Source organism: Oncorhynchus keta, chromosome 27 (genome assembly GCF_023373465.1).
Source record: "Oncorhynchus keta strain PuntledgeMale-10-30-2019 chromosome 27, Oket_V2, whole genome shotgun sequence".
NCBI classification, from domain to species: Eukaryota; Metazoa; Chordata; class Actinopteri; order Salmoniformes; family Salmonidae; genus Oncorhynchus; species Oncorhynchus keta.
In genome coordinates this window covers 34,004,536-34,024,632 of record NC_068447.1, presented here as the reverse complement: position 1 = coordinate 34,024,632, position 20,097 = coordinate 34,004,536, and the positions used below count along the sequence as shown (strand labels likewise).

General features: G+C 41.7%; 1 protein-coding gene across 2 annotated transcripts in view; it reads right to left on the bottom strand.

Moving 5' to 3' along the window:
* LOC118359843 (metabotropic glutamate receptor 4-like) overlaps nucleotides 1-19,631 on the bottom strand; it is a 311,869-nt gene extending 292,238 nt beyond the window's left edge. The window contains exon 1 of one of the 2 annotated variants that reach the window (XM_035738666.2): nucleotides 19,513-19,631. The gene's annotated coding sequence lies outside the window, so the exon portion shown is untranslated. Of the gene's footprint in view, nucleotides 1-8,025; nucleotides 8,429-19,512 lie in introns of those variants that run through there. The other variant, XM_035738667.2, reaches the window with a different exon arrangement.
* Nucleotides 19,632-20,097: the final 466 nt, after the last annotated feature.

The following is a 20,097-nucleotide window of genomic DNA, read 5'->3' as shown; positions in this document are numbered from 1 at the left end:
AAGAGTTGAAGCAAGCTTCAGGAAGTCAGATCACACAAGACTGTTTTTAAACTGTGTGTTTTGGTTACTACTCACAATTTAATTCCACAGAGAGATCAGGGAGGGATGTGAGACAACAGCCCAAATGAAGAGGGAAGGGTGTGTCAGACAGACATATCCTGTGTCACTGACTAGGCCTCTGCATTACTGATCAGTGGTGTAAATAACACAGTGGTGTAAATAAAGACGTGTGGCGCTAGCTGGAGAATGAAGAGGAGAAAGGCCATGGTCAATGATGAGGCTTCTCTCTCTGATTAATCAAGGCCCCATTATGAGATATAGCCTACACACAGTAGCCCTTCAGTCTAATTATGAGACACAGGGTGCATTACAATGTAGCCCATTTTATTCTGAATGGCAAATGCATGCTAATTTACTATGGTGTTTGCACAGTAGTGGTAAAGTATGAAATAATGATAATACAAAGGGCTGTATGGTCGATGATCAGGCAGATCGACCAAGATACTTTTTTTATTAGGCCTAAATGTGTGAGATTGATGAAGCAAGTAAGCCTCTAAAACAAGAGGAGCTTAGCATCGACGTCAATCAAGTGGTTACAGTATGGTCTCATTAATGCCACACACACTAAGTTATTTTCTTGTACTTACAGTACCTTAATCACGCCAGATAATTAACGAGGATTTGCACTCTTGATCAGGAGGAAAAGAGAAAAGACAGCCAGCCTATAAGTTAGCTAACGCATCCCTACAGGAACTGATGCTATTTCTACTCTCCCTTGTCCCTAGCTTCCTCTTGCCTAGTTCACGTTCAATTGTAGAGTTTGGGGAAAACAAGGAGAGCATAGCGAAGCAATAAATCATGACCAGTGTGTGCTGACAGTGAAACCTACAGTATATGTCTCTGCTGCCTTCTGCATTCATCTCTCTATAAGGTACCACCAGGCTATTGAGAAAAGTTGATGTGAACAGTGGATCTATAAATGTTTAAAGTGCAGCGGATGGACAGTCCAGACTAAGACCTTAGTGGCTAACGTGGACTTGTATGGCCACTGCAACAGCTAAGTGATATTAAAATGGTCTAGGACCAAAGGCTTTGAAGCACTCTAGCATTAAACCACACAATTAAAGCCAACAATATATTCCATGTAAAACCTTGAGGCAATAGAGCATCAACGCTGACATGAAGGCAAAAATAACAGTTAATTTCTTCCATGTTCCCATGTGTTGATGAAGGCTGCCACTGCTGTGACATATGAAAGGATATCAGGCCAGTGGGAGCAGCAAGAACTGGTTGATTGTTAACGCCAGGATGATAGGGGCTGTTCCCAGCCTGCCTGTGGCAGCATCTGTATATGAGGGAGGGAGTCCTCCAGGACTCTGGTGAGAAGAACAAGGCCTAATCTGGTGGGGCTGTGGCTGGGTTTGATGCCTCTCTGTAGGGTACAGACAGACCCTGGCAGTGTGAGATATGATTCATCAGGCCCACAGATGTAGGATCTTAATTTGATCAATCTTTTCTTTCTGAGAATATTCCTGCACAGCAGGAAATGCAAACGTGTAATGTACCCAAGGTTTAAAAAGTCTTCTAAAGTTTGTAATTTCCACTTTAAAATGTCAGACTTGATTTGCTCTAATAAAACATTTATCAAACACCACAAAACAATGTCCATTAATTATAATCCATATAATAATTCACATTTCCTGTTGCTGTAGCAAACTGGCTCAAATTAAGATCCTACATATGTAACTCTGACTGGCCACTGCAGATAGGATGAACAGGGAAGAAATACAACATTCTGAGAGCATAGCAGCTTCTCTGGAATTGATATTTGCAAGCAAAAAGTGGGTGACTTTGATGAACCCTATAATAGGGTAATCAGGTAAATAAATAGCTTAAATCAATGCATTTTGTGCATTTGTCTAAATAATACATTATCAGGTCTTGGGGTGTGAGAGATCTATCAGCCTATTATCTCTCAAGATGTCTGCTTGCTTGTGTGTCATGGAGGAAATTGATTTGAGAGAGCCGCTCTCCCTTTATATATCTATGCCCTAATCCTGTTTGTATGAGTGTTTGCATGCATGGGAGCACTGAAGAGGCACACACACATGAACACTTACTCAGTGGGGCTGAGCAGTCAAGCCACTGTGCTCAGAGGAGTAACAACCGTGAGTTATGACATACCCCCCCTAAAACAATGACGAATGCTTCGCGTTGTGAGATGAGGTGCCCCCTCAGGAGTTGAGAGAGGGGAAGCGGTACCGCCATACCGGAATGAATAGATTGTTCAGTCCGTTGTTTATGTCGTAAATCTCAGAAATTAGCCACAGTGTGAACAGATGTCATCTCTGATCAGTGTCAGCCAGCCTCTAATGAAGTGGATCAAACTGTGGGCACATTTCAGATCTCATGCACTTGTGTGATCAGACTAGAGTAGACACTGGCCATTCTGAATACCCACACTGGCGCTCTAAATAGTTGGCTTTTTGGGTATTCATAAATAGGTTTTATGGTATGTGAAATTACAAAAATCTGTTTGCTTTTGATTCCAGGATGTCAAACTCATTTGGGCTTTTCATCAAGTAGAGTCGTCTTTTCAGAGTCGTCTTTTCACACTCACATGTTTGACAACAGCTGATAATCAGAATATCCCCGCCATTCGTTGCACATTAGATGACTCCTCAGTATGGATGAGTATTATGTTGATATTTGTTGCCTTTATTTGTCGTTTTTATGGTAGTACTATTAGTACACCATATTTCATTTTAGTAAGTAGAAGCCAAGACAGATTTTGGACACTGTTTGTTAGTGTAGAGACATGCAGGTGCGCACACAAACAAACACCGACAGTAGTAGGGGCCATCACACATTGTAAATAAATTCTTATTTACAATGACGACCTACACCGGCCAAACCCGGACGACGCTAGGCCATTTGTGCACCGCCCTATGGGACTCCCAATCACAGCCGGTTCTCATACAGCCTGGATCTGACTCAAATTAAGATGGTGTCAAATTAAGAAGGTGTAAAACCATCTTAACTTTTCACATGTATGCAACAGCATATGGTTGTGCCATCGAGCACCACGCCCCCATTGTGAGCTCCTACTGGAAATGAATGACCCATTTGAGAATCTACCAAAGCCAGTCTGATAGGTCCATTATAACAGTGGGTGAGCACAACAGGAACTACAAGACCAGCACTTAATAGTACTGGCATACTCCACAGGTTTCTTGCACCATGATTCACTTCTAACCTAACATTTTAATGCAAAATCATTATCCAAACCTCTTACGTAAATTTATTAGAAGAGCCACTTCACTTCCATTTTTGTTCGTATTGGATGAATGGCACTACAGTGTCATGTGGACTGTAAAAGTTGGACACAAACCAAAGGCAGAAAAATACCAATTGCTCTAGGCCTACATTAGGAAAAAAAATCTGCTTTTAGGAAAATATTTTAAGCTTGTTTAGAGACGGGCAGCATTTTGATCTGGTTTTAGGGGCATGTTGTTTTGGTGCTAATATGATCATCAGACTGTGATCAAAACTCGGCAGACATCAGGCCCCCTGATGAACAGATGGTCATAGCCAGGAGGAGCAGCAGAGGAGATGAACCAGAATGTGGACTGGACACTCCATGAACATGGAGTCATTCGAAAACTCAAAACTAAAGAAACTTCCAAATATTTAGACTTGAGAGGACAAAATGGCATATGATGATCTGATTGTCTGCTCCCTCAATATGCGGTTTTGTCTCTTTAAGTCTAAGCATGATCCAGTAACACGCAATGACCCTGAAGATGGATTCTGAGCAGCAGCCCGTTGAGATCCTTGACATTGTGTACTCTATTTGTAACCTCTGAAGTAAGAGGCGCGACAGGTGTCTTGTAGGGGAGGGAGGGGGGGGTCTACATTCTGTTTGAACTCTGTCAGCTCGGGAAATGAATTGAGAGTGAAACTCAGATATTGTTCATTAAAAATCCCAATAGAATTGAAATGAATCCCCTAAATTGACTGAATTAATCATGGAACTGATCTCAACCCAAACAGATATCAAATATTTATCCCATTAAATACAATAAATATGTTTAGGCAAGGTAGTGTGGGGAGAGTGAGGTTGTAGTGCATCCATTTTGATTATCTCTCTATCTCTCCCTCTCTCACAATACATTTCTCTCGTGAAATTACGATCTGAAAGCTTTTGGACATCAGAGCAATGTTGAGGGAATCCCATTTGAGTCAGAAAAAGATATTCATATGATAGGTAAGATACACAAAACCTTGCAGAGAGCCTATCTAACTGACAATCTCTTGGAAATAAATATAAACTATTGGAACTGATTTTGGCACAAGATAGAGGGAGTGTTGGAATATAATGAATTAAATGACAGTTAACGGAAATCTATGCTTAATCCAGTATAAACAAATGTATAGAATTTATTACACAAGACAAAATTCACAAATTCTATAGCACAACAGCAGAGTCATGTCTTAAGTGTAAAACTAACAATGACTCAATAATTCATGCCTTCTGGGAGTGCTATAATGTCCAAACGTTACAGGCAGAGATAGAAAGCTGGCTGTCAGAAGTTTTACAATGTAAGTTTACTATGAATCCGTCTATCGGCATATTTCCAGTGGCGTGTATTCATGGATTCCAAGGGAAGCCAGGCTTCCCCCAAAACATAAATAAATAAACATTGTTTTAGTCTCTCTGTGTTTCATAAATTTCCAAGGCTGAATGTATCTCCGGAAAAGCATCCGAGCGAATGAACAAAACAGCGGCCCTTTGTCTCAGTATGTGTAGTCCATCTATGTGATGCTGTCTGGTCAGAAATAGTATGACATTGTTGCCACCTGTAGCATTGAATGCAAGGGGAAGCCAGCAAGCATTTGGCCTCCCTTGATAATTAAAAAAATAAAATAATAGCCAATCAGCGTTGAGCTAAACTGAGTGAGCTCAGCTGTGAATGGACCTGGCGCACCAAAAAAAGTGTCAAGGGAAGACCGTTTGGATTTGGCTTCACACCAATCACATCAGAAAAAACATTGTTCTAATCTTGTTGTGTTGTTGTCCTCTGGTGGCAAGCTAGCTGGCTAAAATCACCCCTTTCCTAAATTAGCTATGGATTGAGATAGGGATTTGGACTTGTGGTTTTACCTAATTCTCCGTACTGGCCAATGATCATAACGGCAATTATGATCCAACCATAAATGCATACACTGTGTCAATGGCCTGAGAGGATGGAAGTTCAACATGTAGCTAGATGTAGTAGGCTAATGTTAACTGGCTGGCCTGGCACAGCGTTACCCATCAAAGGAAGTTAGGCTAGCAGGCAAGCATTTTAGCCAAGTAGAGAAGGACAACAAAACCTAAACGAGTGTACTGTTTGACAGAGTGATAGACTGTATAGGTAACATAAAAGAGGAGGATGGCATTGCCGTTTCTCTACAAGTAGGGTGAGTCAACATGTTTTTACTACTAGCACGCACACACAGAAATCAGTAACATGGACGGCCACATCATGTTAGCGTATTAGCGTACGTTGATAGGACTAAATCGTTTTTTGATAGGTGATCAGATGATGTTGAAATGTTGAAGTTGAAATGGTGCTGGAATAGTGGAGGCAGCGCCTGTTTTCTTTGCGACTTGCGGTAACTCTCCGTGGTTCTAAATCAATACTTGTTTGGTAGACCGAAAATGTCTGAAACATTAACTTGATTGACCATGATGTAGGTCATGTAACTGTCTGTTACATGCAATATGTTTTGTGGACTCCACCGGACAGATTTTGTTCCCCGGAATTGTGATGAAACAAAGGTGTGGTTGAATTTATTCTTCTTATTGTCTCGGCCTTAGGCCTATATATCACAAAGGCAAGGCATATGAATCTACAGATTATAGAGCAAATAATGCAATTTACACAACACATAGGTTGTAATATGGCTTTTTTTCCCTGGCTTGGCTTCCCCGGTAATTATACCTACGCACCGCTACTGCATATTACTAGACATATGGGGGTGCGGTGTGATACGCAATGGGTTGGCCAATATTATTTTCATCACTTATACTGAGGAGGCTATTACTTAAATACTGCAAGTCAAATTATACTCAACGTTAAGGGAATGGAAGAATCAAATGCTTTATTATATAAATATCGAGAAGAACATGGCTACCGACAAAAAAAGAGCAAAGCACAGTTTGAGGTCATATGCCGTAGAGTCTTACAAGTATGAGAAATAACATTGGATATGGTGGGAACATCTGTGTATTTATGTGAATGTTAGGTTGTTTGTTTTGTGTTTTTCTTGTCAAGGAAAAGCAGCCTAGAAAAGGTTTTTTAAAAACAAAGTGCACAAAGAAATCCATACAAACTCTCTCTCCCATCTTTCTCTGCCCTCTCTCAATAAAATGCTGAAAACTGATTGGACCTGACAATCCTTGACAGACACCTTCCTAAACACATATTGTATATAGTATATAGCATCCTTGCATTAGCACTTGAAAGGAAGAGAAAATAACACCAGAATGTGGAATTATTGAAAATATGGTAGCCACACAAACATATCCCATTATATGAATTTTCCCTCCTTGTGATAGTGATTTTCAATGTATTCCAACACATCTTGGAGTTTAATTAAATCCAATATTCAACATTAAAATCTTAACCCAATGCAAGAATCTCACTTGAATATAATCTTAATTTAATTAATTAATTTTCATTCTGACTCATACCTGCTGCTTTTCAATTGATTACATCCCATTATCTATTCTCATCTGAATGGCAGTTAAATAGAGCGGGAAAAACAGAGGGGGGCTTGCGAGGGGGGCTTGCGAGGGGGGCTTGCTTTGACACAGCTGATGAAGGGCCTCATTGTATTGTGTACACAGTAACGAAGAATGTTAGCCTATTACAGCTCGAGCCCATTGGGCTTTAGAGTCCTTGGAGGTGATACATCTGTTGAGTATCTGGTTAGGCGACAAACCAAAAAATGGGAAAGGGATAAATGTATTTGGACTACATGAGTGCATGCAAGAGCTAGTGCAGCAGATTTGCACGCGCGCACACTCACACACAGTCTGAACCGTGCACACACACACGCTGAAATGAAACGAGTGAATATCCCTCAAACATATTGACAGACAAGCAAATACACACTCTGGATTCAGCCCACTTGATGTCAAGGTGCATCAAATAACTTTTTACATAGCCTGCTTTGACTGCACTCTCACTTTGGACTTGAGTGTGCAAGATTGCCAGTATGTTTTATAAAATCAGATATCATGATGCATCTGATATCAGGACAACAAAAGAGTAATCTTTCCCCAATTTTTGCAGTCATCTAAAGCAGGGATGGGCAACTGACAGCCCGTGGCCCCCATTTTGTAGGCCTGAGGTTCCAAGCTGTCGAGGTTTTCACCTTACAGTTGAGAGTTAGAATAGTAGAATACACAAGGTGCAATTTAGAAATTTGGTTGTGCATCAACAGTTTCTCTCTTGTCATGTCAGTCACATTAATTACCGACCGGGGGCCTCCATTGATTTTGGTAGTCACACTCACTCTGATATCATATTAAAAACGGCAAACGTTTCTTACCACCCATGGCAAAATGAATAGAATTACATGAAATGATTTAGATAATTGCTCAATTTTCTTAGGGCCCCCAAAAGGCTAGGGCCGGGTCTCTGACTGCACGTGTGGGTATGGATGTGGTTATGCAGACCCACAAGCCACTCGAGCCATTACGGTCCCTCATGATGAGTTCAGATTTTTTGTGGCCCCCACCCCCATCGAAGTTGCCCATCCCTGACTCAAAGGATGCAGATCTACAACAAAATGCAGCGATTCTACAACCTTCAAGAAGAAACATTTGAGCTAAACTTGGAGACAAAAAAATCATATCAACAATGATAAAGATGCATAATGTATATGTATTGGAGAAGTATCATTCTATTAAATAATCACATGTAGCCCGCCACATGATTCTTTTCAATGAGCTGAGAGAAAATTAACTCTTACCTTTGAAAGAAACCCACTGGATTTTATTTCAGAAAAATTCGTTTGTGAAGAAGTTGAATTGATACCGTCCACTCTAAATGTATATTTTCAACGACTGTGTCTTTCAGAATGTGCAGAAATACGGATTCTTTCCAGATAACTGCTCTTTGGTTCGAACCCGAGTTTAAGAAAAACAGGTGTAAGGATACAAAGGCATATGTTTAGTCCTGTAGTGGGGGATACAATAGCAGTGCCGAAGAATTACGAGAATAGAACCTCCAGGACCTGTCTTGATGGCTCGGTAGTCCAAATCCCACTGGTCTCGAGACTCCTAACAAATCCTGTCACTTCACTTCTCAAACTGCCCAATGACTCTGCGTGCTGAAACCGCTGTCCATTTGCGAGGGGTGCTGAAAGGGTTCCTGCGCTGGTTATTTTCTACTTTATGTGACTGTAGCTTACAAAGCCACCCCCTCCTACACTGCAGGAAATTCGTATTTAACGTCTTACCAATCCATCCGAATACTGAGCTTTATCGTGCAATTCTGGCAATGAGAGTGACTGATAATAGTCCATTCCAGCATGCTGGGTAGAGGGGTTGCGCAAAATCGATGCAAGAAATATTACATCAAAATCAGTTGCCTTTTAAACAAATCAATGTTTCGGTGCAAATAAGCGGTTTGAAAATATCAATAGGGGCGACAGACAAACGAATTATAAATGTATGTCAGAAGATAGTGATAAAAAACAAAATACCCACGATTATTCTCTGCTCTTTTTACACACTTTTGTCTAACCTTACCTTAAAGTACACGAAAGAAGATATAGCCTATAGAAATACGGCCTCAGGTGTTTAGCCAAACTTGGGAGTCAGTTCGAGATCACAACAAAATAAATAGACCGATTTTGTCATATGCATTGTTTCAACGGAGTTCTTTCATAATAGGCACAATTTCTCCTGTCCCTATTTTTCTCCTCCCTGGAAGCTATGATGGGGAACAACATATCGGAGTGTTTTGGTTTTCAGGTTGATAGTAGGCTAATGACCTTACATTACACTGGCCATTCTCTTCTAACTCTTATGGGGCATAATAGGTGTTGCATTGAAGCGCACTCGCTTTTATCCAAATTCAACTATATCAAGCGCTTCATCATTTGAGTTAAGCAGGTTCTATGGGGGCGGCAGTGAAACACAGCTCGCTTCTGGGCGATCCAAACCCTACCAAATCATCCAATATAAAGCAAAACTATATGTATATTGGTAAATGTGGACCTGTGGACATGTTGACGCTTTGTGGTGTCTGGTGTAAAGTTCATGATGGCCTATTGGCCTTAATAGAACTTTTGAATCGGCAAACCTGAAGAAAATAATTGTCCATGACAAATTACAGAAGAGAACAGAGAGCAAATGGCTGGAGAAACATTTGTGGCTACTTTGGCTTGTTGTGGAAACATAGAGGTGGGTGCGGTGGGAATTTCTTCTGTGACTGGCCAGTCAATGAATTGCATTATAATCATTCTGAAGGTTGACGGCGCCGACTAGTGCCTCGTTTTGTCAACAACTGCTATTCTGTTCATAAAGTCTGAAGTTACTTTCAATGCGTAAAATTACATCCTTGCTAGGTTACTCAGTTTGGTTGTGTATTGGAATACAAAAATGGCTTAATCAGGGATAATAAAAATATAATTATAAACCAGGATAAAAACATGTTATCAGACAATTCAACATGTCTCCATGCCTTCTCACACTCTGCCACATCTATAATGATTGGAACCTCTGTACTCCCCCAGGGTGATCCAGAGCATGCCTATCTTTGTTCATTAACATGTTATGTTTGTCATTACCTTCCTGATTGCAGATATTGATTCCATCTCTTCATTGTTGAGTTTAGTGCATCCTTCCAATAATGAGGGAATAGCCTGAACCCTACCTACCCCTTTAAATGGGAAACCAGCAAATGGTTCCCATTTGGGTGTCTATCTCAGAACACTCCTATGACACTGAGAACATTCCATCAATTATTTGTAGTTTTGAACATTGACAAACCATTCCTCTACTGAATAACAGGTCATTAAATAATAGTAATTGTTTTACAACAAAATCTGTATTTTGTATTTAAATGGCATGTAGAACGGTCCAGACACTTTCTTTGTGATTTCAAATGTTTTTGAGAAACTTACCCCAAACAGCAAATCACTTGTAGTAAGGGGGCCCCAGAGAAACATGAACAAAGGCTCCAAGAACACCCAAATACATCCTTTTAGAAATGCAAAGCTCTCAGTATATAGTGATACAGGTCTTTAGATATTGTACACATGAAATTGTGTAATTCCAAACTTTAACCGCAATCTTATGTTCCCTTTTGCACGCCTCGAGCCACTTCCCCGATCCAGCTGTTCCATTCTCCATGTAGCCTACTGCTACAGGAACTGTCAAAATAAAGGAAACACCAACATAAAGTATCTGATTAGTGCTTTAGGCTACTCTGAGCTGCAAGAACAGCTTCAATGTGACTTGGCATAGATTCTAGTGTCTGGAATGTCCTGTGTGGAAGCACCCCATGCTTTCAATATACGTTGTATCCAGTGGCAATTTTAGCATGTCAATCTTAGTGGGGCAGAGTAAAAAATAAAATAATTGTATGCATGCCAGTAAAGCCACTACACAACACTAAACAATATGTTAATTGCACTATAACGGTGACAAATGGTTCCCACAAACTGCTCGGGCCTACGTAAAGCTGTCTCTACAGCAGAGTCCCAACACCTTACCACACCTGGCTATCAGCGGCGCCTTATCTGGCAGCGAAACAGTTCATTCAGCCTAATTTACTGCTGTTTAAAAAAACATATTGCTGACTTATATGATTGATTAAACAAAGGTTTCTACTGACAATTGAGATGTACAAACTCTGGCATAAGGGGACGACAACTGTATAAGAGGCAATCCGTAATTTCGATTAAGACATTAATGAGCGAGGTAGGACAGACATAGTCAATATAACCATTTGTTCAGCACTTTTGAAATGTACAGAGACAGAATTCAGAACATGGGCCATTCTTACAGTATTCTCCCTGTACACCATCTCAGAACCGTAGGAGAAATAAAGAGGGCATATAAGCAGACAATGAAAGCTCTTACAATATTCAATGATTGTCACACCCTGATCTGTTTCAGCTGTTCTTGTGCTCATTTCCATCTTCTCCACTTGTCCTCTGGGTATTTATACCTCTGTTTTCTGTCTATCTGTGCCTGTTCGTCTTGTTGGTCAAGCTTACCAGCGTTAGTCCTGTCAGCTCCTGTCTTTTCCCAACCTCTAATTTTCTTGTCCTCCTGGTTTTTGACCCTGTCCTGACCCTGTACCCGCCCGCTTGACCACTCTGCCTGATCCTGAGCCTGCCTGCCATCCTGTACCTTTGCTCCAACTCTGAATTATCGACCCCTGCATGCTTTGACCTGTTATTTGCCTGCCCTTGTGGTTACAATAAACATTGTTACTTCACACAGTCTGCACTTGGGTCTTATCTTGATTCCTGATAATGATGACATTTCTCTAGAACAGGCTATAGGCTATATGTGCACCACCAACAGCAAACAGCTAACAGCTTACTAAACAACATACACTTAGTATTACTTTCTTAGCTACATTATACATATCTCCCTGGTATATTACATCATTTATGCAGCAGCATACAAAACGTGGGCAAATTTTGTCATCAAACTTTGTCATCAAAATCTGTCATTCTCTGGATTTATGGTGCCTTCCCGACAACTGGGAACTCTGGAAAAAAAACAAGGTTGAATCATGATGACGTCAGTGATCTAGAAAGATACCCGATTTCCCGACTTGCAATTCCGAGTTGGATTACCGTATTAACGTATTTTCCCAGTCGGAGCTTGTTTTTTTCAGAGTTCTAAGTTGTCTTGAACACACTGATGTCAGATTTCCCAGTTCAGAGTTTCCAGGTGTTTTGAGCGCAGCAGAGGTCATGCTGGATTTACAGAATGGCCAACGTTGAATGTTTACACTTTTAAGCTTGGAAAAGAGACCCTTAAAACCAGACTTGGGACTACACACCCACTCTACTGAATAGCAGGCTAGTGATTGCTTCACAATGCTTGCAGTTAGCCACCGATTCATTCCAAACCACTCATTGTTGAATTTGCAATTTCCAACTTGTTGTGTAACGTTTATGTCCAATGGCCGATGAGCAAATTATCTATAATTTCTCTTCATTATTTTTTTTAAGGATTTGCTGTTAGATTGTCGACTTGATTCATGAGGATGACTGCTAGCTTGCTAGCTAATATTTTGAAAGTCCAATCAAAGCTACTGTAGAAATAACGTGATTTGACATAATTGTATCTGTGGCCAATGATCTTGAGTCTTCTTGGATGGACACTTATAATGTAACTCTATGGCAGCACCCAAGGAGCTTGATTTTTTTTAGCTCTACCCTTAGATTTTGCGGTGATGTAGTGTCCCCATGAGTGACGGAACAATGAGCCAATCACGGTGCAACTAGAGAACATTATCAACCCCTACGCTTCGTATTTTCTCCGCTGGCTGGCCCACCCCTACAGAATGCACAGAGCTAGGCTGAAACCTGCATTTTAGAGCTGCCTTACTCAAGAAAGCAAAAAAGATACCAAGTTTGTATGCGGCTTTATTAACTCAATTATGATTATTTGTATTTTTTTTTTACATTCTTTGCAAACTGATATGTTTTAATGCCAAATTAACATGCAAAAAACAAGGCAGGCTCTGCCCCACCTGCCCTGAATGACAGATCACCACTGTTGTATCCTAATTTACAGAGAGGTATCGTTCGAGTCGTAACAAAATGTAATATAACTTTGCGGATAAAGTTATGGCACAATTTCCTATTTCCAATTTTCCTAATTTATTACTTAATGAAATTATTATGATAGTACTCAGTATTAGACTACACGCATTGTCGCCCAAGACCATGGTAATCGAAACAAAAAAAGATATGTCCATGTAACGTTCTGGGTGTCGGGAGTGTGAAGTCAGGCGCAGGAAAGCAGAGAGTTCAATATAGTGCTATTTTAATGCACACACGGCCACCCCACGAAACACTGGGTGCTCAAGACAAATGCCCCAGACACGAGGGACGAAAACAGTCCAGCAAACTCCACGAACATAAACCACCAACACGTTGGTCTACACCAAACACAAAGGTTACAATAATTAATCCCGCACAAAGAAACGGGCGGGCGTTGTTAATCCTGATGCCATGCACTGCATAGTAAAGGTCTCAGCATTAACATCCCATCAATACAGACTCTTTCTCTGCATCAACTTTAACAAAGATTAGACACATCTTGTGTGTTAAACCTTGATGTAGTTATACATAAATGTATACATTTCCAATGTTTGCATTACAATAGATAATTGTATAAATCTATGAAGTAGTAGAAAATATATGTTTTGTGATTATCTCACTGGTGGTCATGACAGATTTCAACAGGGTAAGGAAACAGCCATGAACAACAAGGACATAAATAGCCAGTGCAGTGGCAGTATGGCTATTGGCGTGGTTTGACCATATCACGTTGATGAGATACATTTATTGAGGAGACAGCTAAAACCTAGACATAGGCTTAGACATTGTCAAAAGACAGACACAGTTCTTCCTATCTCATGCATGAGTTCCAGTCCAGGAGGACGTTCCAAACGTTTGACTGTCAGAAGTTATTTCCCCACTGTTTTCATCGAAAACCTGTGGCACAGTGGTAAGCCATTGGCTTTAGTAATCTACAATCAGTTGGAATACAAGGTTCACTTCTTACAACATGATTCCCCTTTTTGCCTTCAACAATATATATATTATTTTTTAAACAGTGAATCTGCTTAAAACTTCTCCAGGATTGGTGGGTCCCCTGAGGGACAGTTAAGCTAATGTAGGCTAATGCGATTAGCATGAGGTTGTAGGTAACAAGAACATTTCCCAGGACATAGACATATCTGATATTGGCAGAAAGCTTAGATTCTTGTTAATCTAACTGCACTGTCCAATTTACAGTAGCTATTACAGTGAAAGAATACCATGCTATTGTTTGAGGAGAGTGCACAGTTTTGAACATGAAAAGTTATTAATAAACAAATTAGGCACATTTGGGCAGTCTTGATACAACATTTTGAACAGAAATTAAATGGTTCATTGGATCCGACTACAACTTTGCACATACACTGCTGTCATCTAGTGGCCAGTATCTAAATTGCACCTGGGCTGGAATAATACATTATGGCCTTTCTCTTGCATTTCAAAGATGATGGTACAAAAAAAGACAAAAAGACGGTTGTTTTTTTTCTTTGTATTATCTTTTACCAGATCTAATGTGTTATATTCTACTACATTCCTTTCACATTTCCATAAACTTCAAAGTGTTTCATTTCAAATGGTACCAAGAAAATGCATATCCTTGCTTCAGGGCCTGAGCTACAAGCAGTTAGATTTGGGTATGTAATTTCAAGTAAAAATGGAAAAAAAGGGTCAGAGGATTTATTAAGACAGAAGCTTATACTAAACTATATAAAATCATTTACTTGAACATCAATGTGCAGAAAGTGTGGTTTCACATAAAACTTTTTTTCTAAACAGTGGGACTCCACATTTGTTAAAATCAGCCATTTCAGCTATGTTTTTTTAAAGGCAGAAAATGAGACTGAATGAATTGTTTCTCTGCCAGACAAGGCTCCGCTGATAGCCAGGTGTAATAGTGGTAAGCTGTTGGAACTCCGCTGTTGGGAAAAGCTTTATATAGGCCCTAACAGTTTGTGGGCACCGCTTGTCACCGTTATAGTCCAACTAATGTATTGATTAGTGTTGTGTAGTGGCTTTGCTGGCATGCAGTAAAAAAAATTGGGGGAGTTAGCCCCACCAAGATTTACATGCTAAAATCACCACTGAAAGTGATCTATAACAGCACTTTGGTCGGCAATGCTTTAAGCTAGAAACAAGCTGTAAAATACCCAGGAAATGGGAAAGACGTTACTCCGATGCATATGGGGATATCATTGTTTCGCTTCTTTGACATTCAGAGGCAGATTTGCTTGGGAAATAATCTAATTCTGTCACTATCAATTGATTAAGCAATTCACTTTCTGTACAATAGAAGATGTTTAAACCCAGACAGCTTTTAGGCAAACACTTCTGACCTTCTCTCTAAGGCAGCCACAGAAGAATAGCCAGCAGTTAGAGTTTCACTTTTTCTCTGTCGGTAGGCCTACTCTGTCTGGGGTGGAAAGGTAGGCCTACTCTGTCTGGGGTGGAGAACTTTTGAAAATACCATATTCAGATTTCTAATCACATCTCATATTTTTTTGCAAATGGGCAGTTTTGTTCCAAACAGACACACTGATTTGGCATTGGAGAAATATGATAAGATGAACACATAGGCCTATCTCTCTGTCCATTCTTAGCTTGTAATTTCGGTCATATGTGTGATATGAAGAAAAAAAATCTTGTATGTAAAATGATGTGGAATTGCATGCCATTTTTATAAAAGGCAACTTTTTCTCGGACCTGCTAATGAGATGATAGATTCATGCAATGCTTTTACTATAAAGGAGACTTTCCACCCCTACTCTTCAGCGAACCCACAACCTTCTGGCCCGCAGCCCTTTGCGCTATCAAACTTCCCACATTGCCATGTCATACAGTACGAAGAATAGTTTCTAAAACTGCATATCCAAGGCTCTGGTCTGTCCAAGAGGTGAGGGTAAACATGCTCTCTGCTATCCACTCTGTTTTAATTATTATTTTGGGTATAGGGGAGGGTCACGTCTTTGTTTTTTTCAAGCGTTCAGGGAGGGTTCAGGTCAAATATATTTTGCTGCAGGGACCATGTAACCTTTATTATAAATAATGTTCACTCCATTATAGAAATTATTTATTGTTTACAAGTTTCTAGCTATCCCATAAAGCCATCAATATTTTCATCTTCTTCTGTGGTTTGGTAAGTTTAAGTTCTTCAACAGACTCTGGCTGGACTGAAGACGACACAAAATATGCGGCATCCGTTATACCTGGCAACTTATACCTGGCAACTGTCAACCGGGCTACTTTTGGGCCGTGAGAGGGTTTCCGCCCTTGTCTCGTGCCTCACCGGGAAATCCCTGGAGTGGGCCAACGCCGTGGGGAGAGGGGGAGATGCGGCATTGGACCAGTTTGAGGAGTTCACCCACCACTCTACCCTCGGGCGGGTGGTCGAAGACTGTGGTGCCAAGATGGTGGAGCATTGCTGTGTGCTCCCGGATGCGCTCCTCCACCCCTATACCCGGGGTACCTGCTCCTGCTGACTCCATAAGTTTGGTCCGGAATTCTGTAAGGAGTGCGTACTGGGGTGAGCGCCTCTTCCATCTGAGGCAGGGGACGAGGAGCGCCCAGGAGTTCGCCCTGGAGTTTCGAACCCTGGCTGCCGGAGCGGGATGGAACGACAGGGCCCTGATCGACCATTATCGCTGCAGTCTGCACGAGGATGTCCGTTGGGAGCTGGCCTGCAGAGACACCACCCTCACGTTCGACCAGCTGGTGGACCTGTCCATCCGGCTGGATAACCTGCTGGCTATCCGGCTGGCTACCCGCAGACTTTCAGATAGGGGTCTGTTGGTTCCATCCCCCAGTACCCCCTCTCCGATACCTATGGAGCTGGGAGGGGCGGTGCGCACGGAGACCGGAGGGGGTTCCAGCTCGTGCACCATCTGTGGCCGCAGAGGGCACACTGCCGGTCGGTGCCGGGTTGGTTCCTCTGGGTATCGAGGCAGCAGGCAGGGCGCTCTGGCGCCACCCCAGGTGAGCCAGTAGCATTCTCACCCAGAGCCCTCTATTGCACAAATGTTTGTGTATGTCACTTTCCCTGAGTTTTCCCCGCATTCCCAGCATAAGGCGCTCGTCGATTCAGGCGCGGCTGGGAAATGTATAGATAAATCGTTCACCCATAGTTTAGGGATCCCTATTGTTCCCGTGGCTGTGCCCTTCCTCGTTTACGCCTTAGATAGTCGACCATTAGGGTCAGGGTTGATTAGGGAGGCCACCGCTCCTCTGGGCATGGTGACGCAGGGGGGGTCACAAGGAGAGAATTAGTCTCTTCCTTATTGACTCTCCTGCGTTTCCCGTGGTGCTAGGCCAACCCAGGTTAGTTTGTCAATACCCCACTGTTTCTTGGCCACAGAGGGCTCTCACAGGGTGTTCGCAAGTGTGATCGGGGAAGTGTTTAGGGGTTTCCGTTGGTGCTTTTATGGTGGAGAGTCCAGACCAGGTCTTCACCGTGCGCATTCCCCCTGAATATGCCAATTTGGCTCAATTACCACCCCATCGACGGGGCGATTGTGTGATAGATCTCCTGGTAGACGCTGCACTTCCCAGGAGTCACGTGTATCCCCACTCACAGGCGGAGACGGAGGCTATGGAAACATATGTCTCCGAATCCCTGCGTCAGGGGAACATTCAGTCCTCCACTTCACCCGCCTCCTCAAGTAGATTTTTTGTGAAGAAGAAGGAGGGAGGTCTGCACACATATATTGACTATCGGGGTCTGAACCAGATCACTGTGAAGTATAGTTACCCGCTACCGCTCATAGCCACAGCGATTGAGTCAATGCATGGGGCGCGCTTCTTCACCAAACTAGATCTCAGGAGCTTACAACCTGGTGCGTATCCAGGAGGGAGACGAGTGGAAGACTGCTTTCAGTACCACCTCGGGGCACTATGAGTACCTCGTTACGCAGTACGATGTGATGAATGCGCCATCAGTCTTCCAAGCCTTTGTAGATGAGATTTTCAGGGACCTGCACGGGCAGGTTGTAGTGGTGTATATTGATGACATTCTGATATACTCCGCTACACGCGCCGAGCATGTGTCCCTGGTGCGCAGGGTGATTGGTCACCTGTTGGAGCATGACCTGTACATCAAGGCTGAGAAATGCCTGTTCTTCCAGTAGTCCGTCTCCTTCCTAAGGCATCGCATTTCCACCTCAGGGGTGGAGATGGAGAGTGACTGCATTTCAGCCGTGCGTAATTGGCGGTGGGGGGGGGGGGTACTGTCACGACTTCAATCGAAGTCGGTCCCGCTCCTTGTTTGGGCGGCGGTCGGTGTCGTCAGCCTTCTAGCCATCGCCAATCCACTTTTCATTTACCATTTGTTTTGTCTTGTCTTCCCACACACCTGGATCCAATTCCATAATTACATGTGTATTTAACCCTCTGTTTCCCCCATGTCCTTGTCCAGAATTGTTTATTGTACGTGTTTGTGGACGTTATTTCTGGTGAGCGAAGGGTTTTTGTCCCATTGTATATATATATATTGTTTTTGTTCACAGTGATTTTTATTATTAAACTGCACCGTTGTAACTCAGTCTTTGCTCTCCTGCGCCTGACTTCTCTGCCGCCGGTACGCACTCCTTACAAGTAGGCCTACTGAGAAACTGTTTGTTTGTATTATAATGTCCTATTATTATGTATTGTGCAAGTTGTTAAAGCTGAAAGCTAAAGATTGTATTGTGATCTTGTGAAATGAACGTAAACCAAGCTAAATGGTTCTGAAACGAGATTTTGATACAACTGACACACTTACTGAATTATAGAATTGCATAATGGAAAATAGAATACATTTTCATTTTGGAATCGGTTTTTGATTCCATGCTCCATCTTTGATAAAATAACCTGTATTACATTGTTGGTGTTAGTATATATCTGAGGACCTCACCTCTGGTGTAGTTTGGCTACTTACAATTCTGTCCAAATTTTGTTGTTTTACAAAGTGGGATTAAAATGGATGTAATTGTCTTTTTTTTTTGGTCAATGATCTACACAAAATACGCTGTAATGTCAAAGTGGAAGAAAAACTATTTAAAAATAAAATGTATTCATGAAAAATATGAAGAGTGGTATTCAGTTTTAGATTTCCCCCAAACATAATGCTTTGTATTCAGGACAAAAAGTACATTTCTTTGCTGCATTTATTGCAGTATTACTTTATTGCCTTATTGCAAACAGAATGCATGTTTTGGAATATTTGTATTCTGTGCAAGCTTCCTTCTTTTCACTCTGACATTTATATTAGTATTGTGGAGTAACTACAATGTTGTTGATCCATTCTCAGTTATCTTCTATCACAGCCATTAAACTCTGCAACTGTTTTAAAGTCTTCAATGGCCTCATGATGTTAAGAAGGATGCCTGTATCTTTTTTAGTGGCTGGGTGTATTGATACACCATCCAAAGTCTAATTAATAACTGCGCCATGCGAAAAGGGATATTCAATGTCAGCTTTTTTTTACCCATCTACTAATAGGTGCCTTTCTTTTCAAACCATTGGAAACCCTCCTGAGTCTTTGTGGTTGAATCTGTGTTTGAAATTCACTGCTCAATTATCTGTATGTGGTTGTCTGCTTGGCAACACACATGACAACGTTCCAAAGGGTTGAGCCAAATCCGCGATATTTCATGCAAGCTGTGGGTTGAATTTATGGCACGTTCTTACCTCCGTAACACCTGCACAACACAACAACCACAGACGTAGGCGAAAATGACTCCTACAGCGTTACGGCCAAGATAATTTTACCGCATACATTCATTCGGATAGCCAAGCTTGCATTACCCTAGTGTTGGTGCTAGCAGGCTAAATTGTGTTAGGTATCAACTGCCAATCCAGTAGAGTCTGGAAAGTATAGTGAGCTTCCATTGGTCAATAGCAGCACAATGTTGCGGAGTATTTGCTTAAAGTTCAGCTTTCCCCAACTTTGGTCCCGCCCTGTTCACGCGCCCTCGCCCATGCTCATTTCGCCCAAACAATCCCCGCCCACTTCGCTTCCCTTCATTGACAATGAAGGGGGCTCCGTTGTTTCATCACCCCAAATGTGCTAGGTGTATTTCTGGTGTTAGCCACATCTGCGTAGGATTGTCTGTCTTAATCAAAAGAAACAAAAATCTGTGAAACAGCAAGGGTTTCAAATGAGGACCATTCTAAAGAGTCTAATGAGTTTCTGTTGCTACCGGAACACTTTACTGTTCAGTTAAAGGTATTGTTTCTTTTGGTTTTAGGGGCTAGGGGGAACTCTAATGGCCC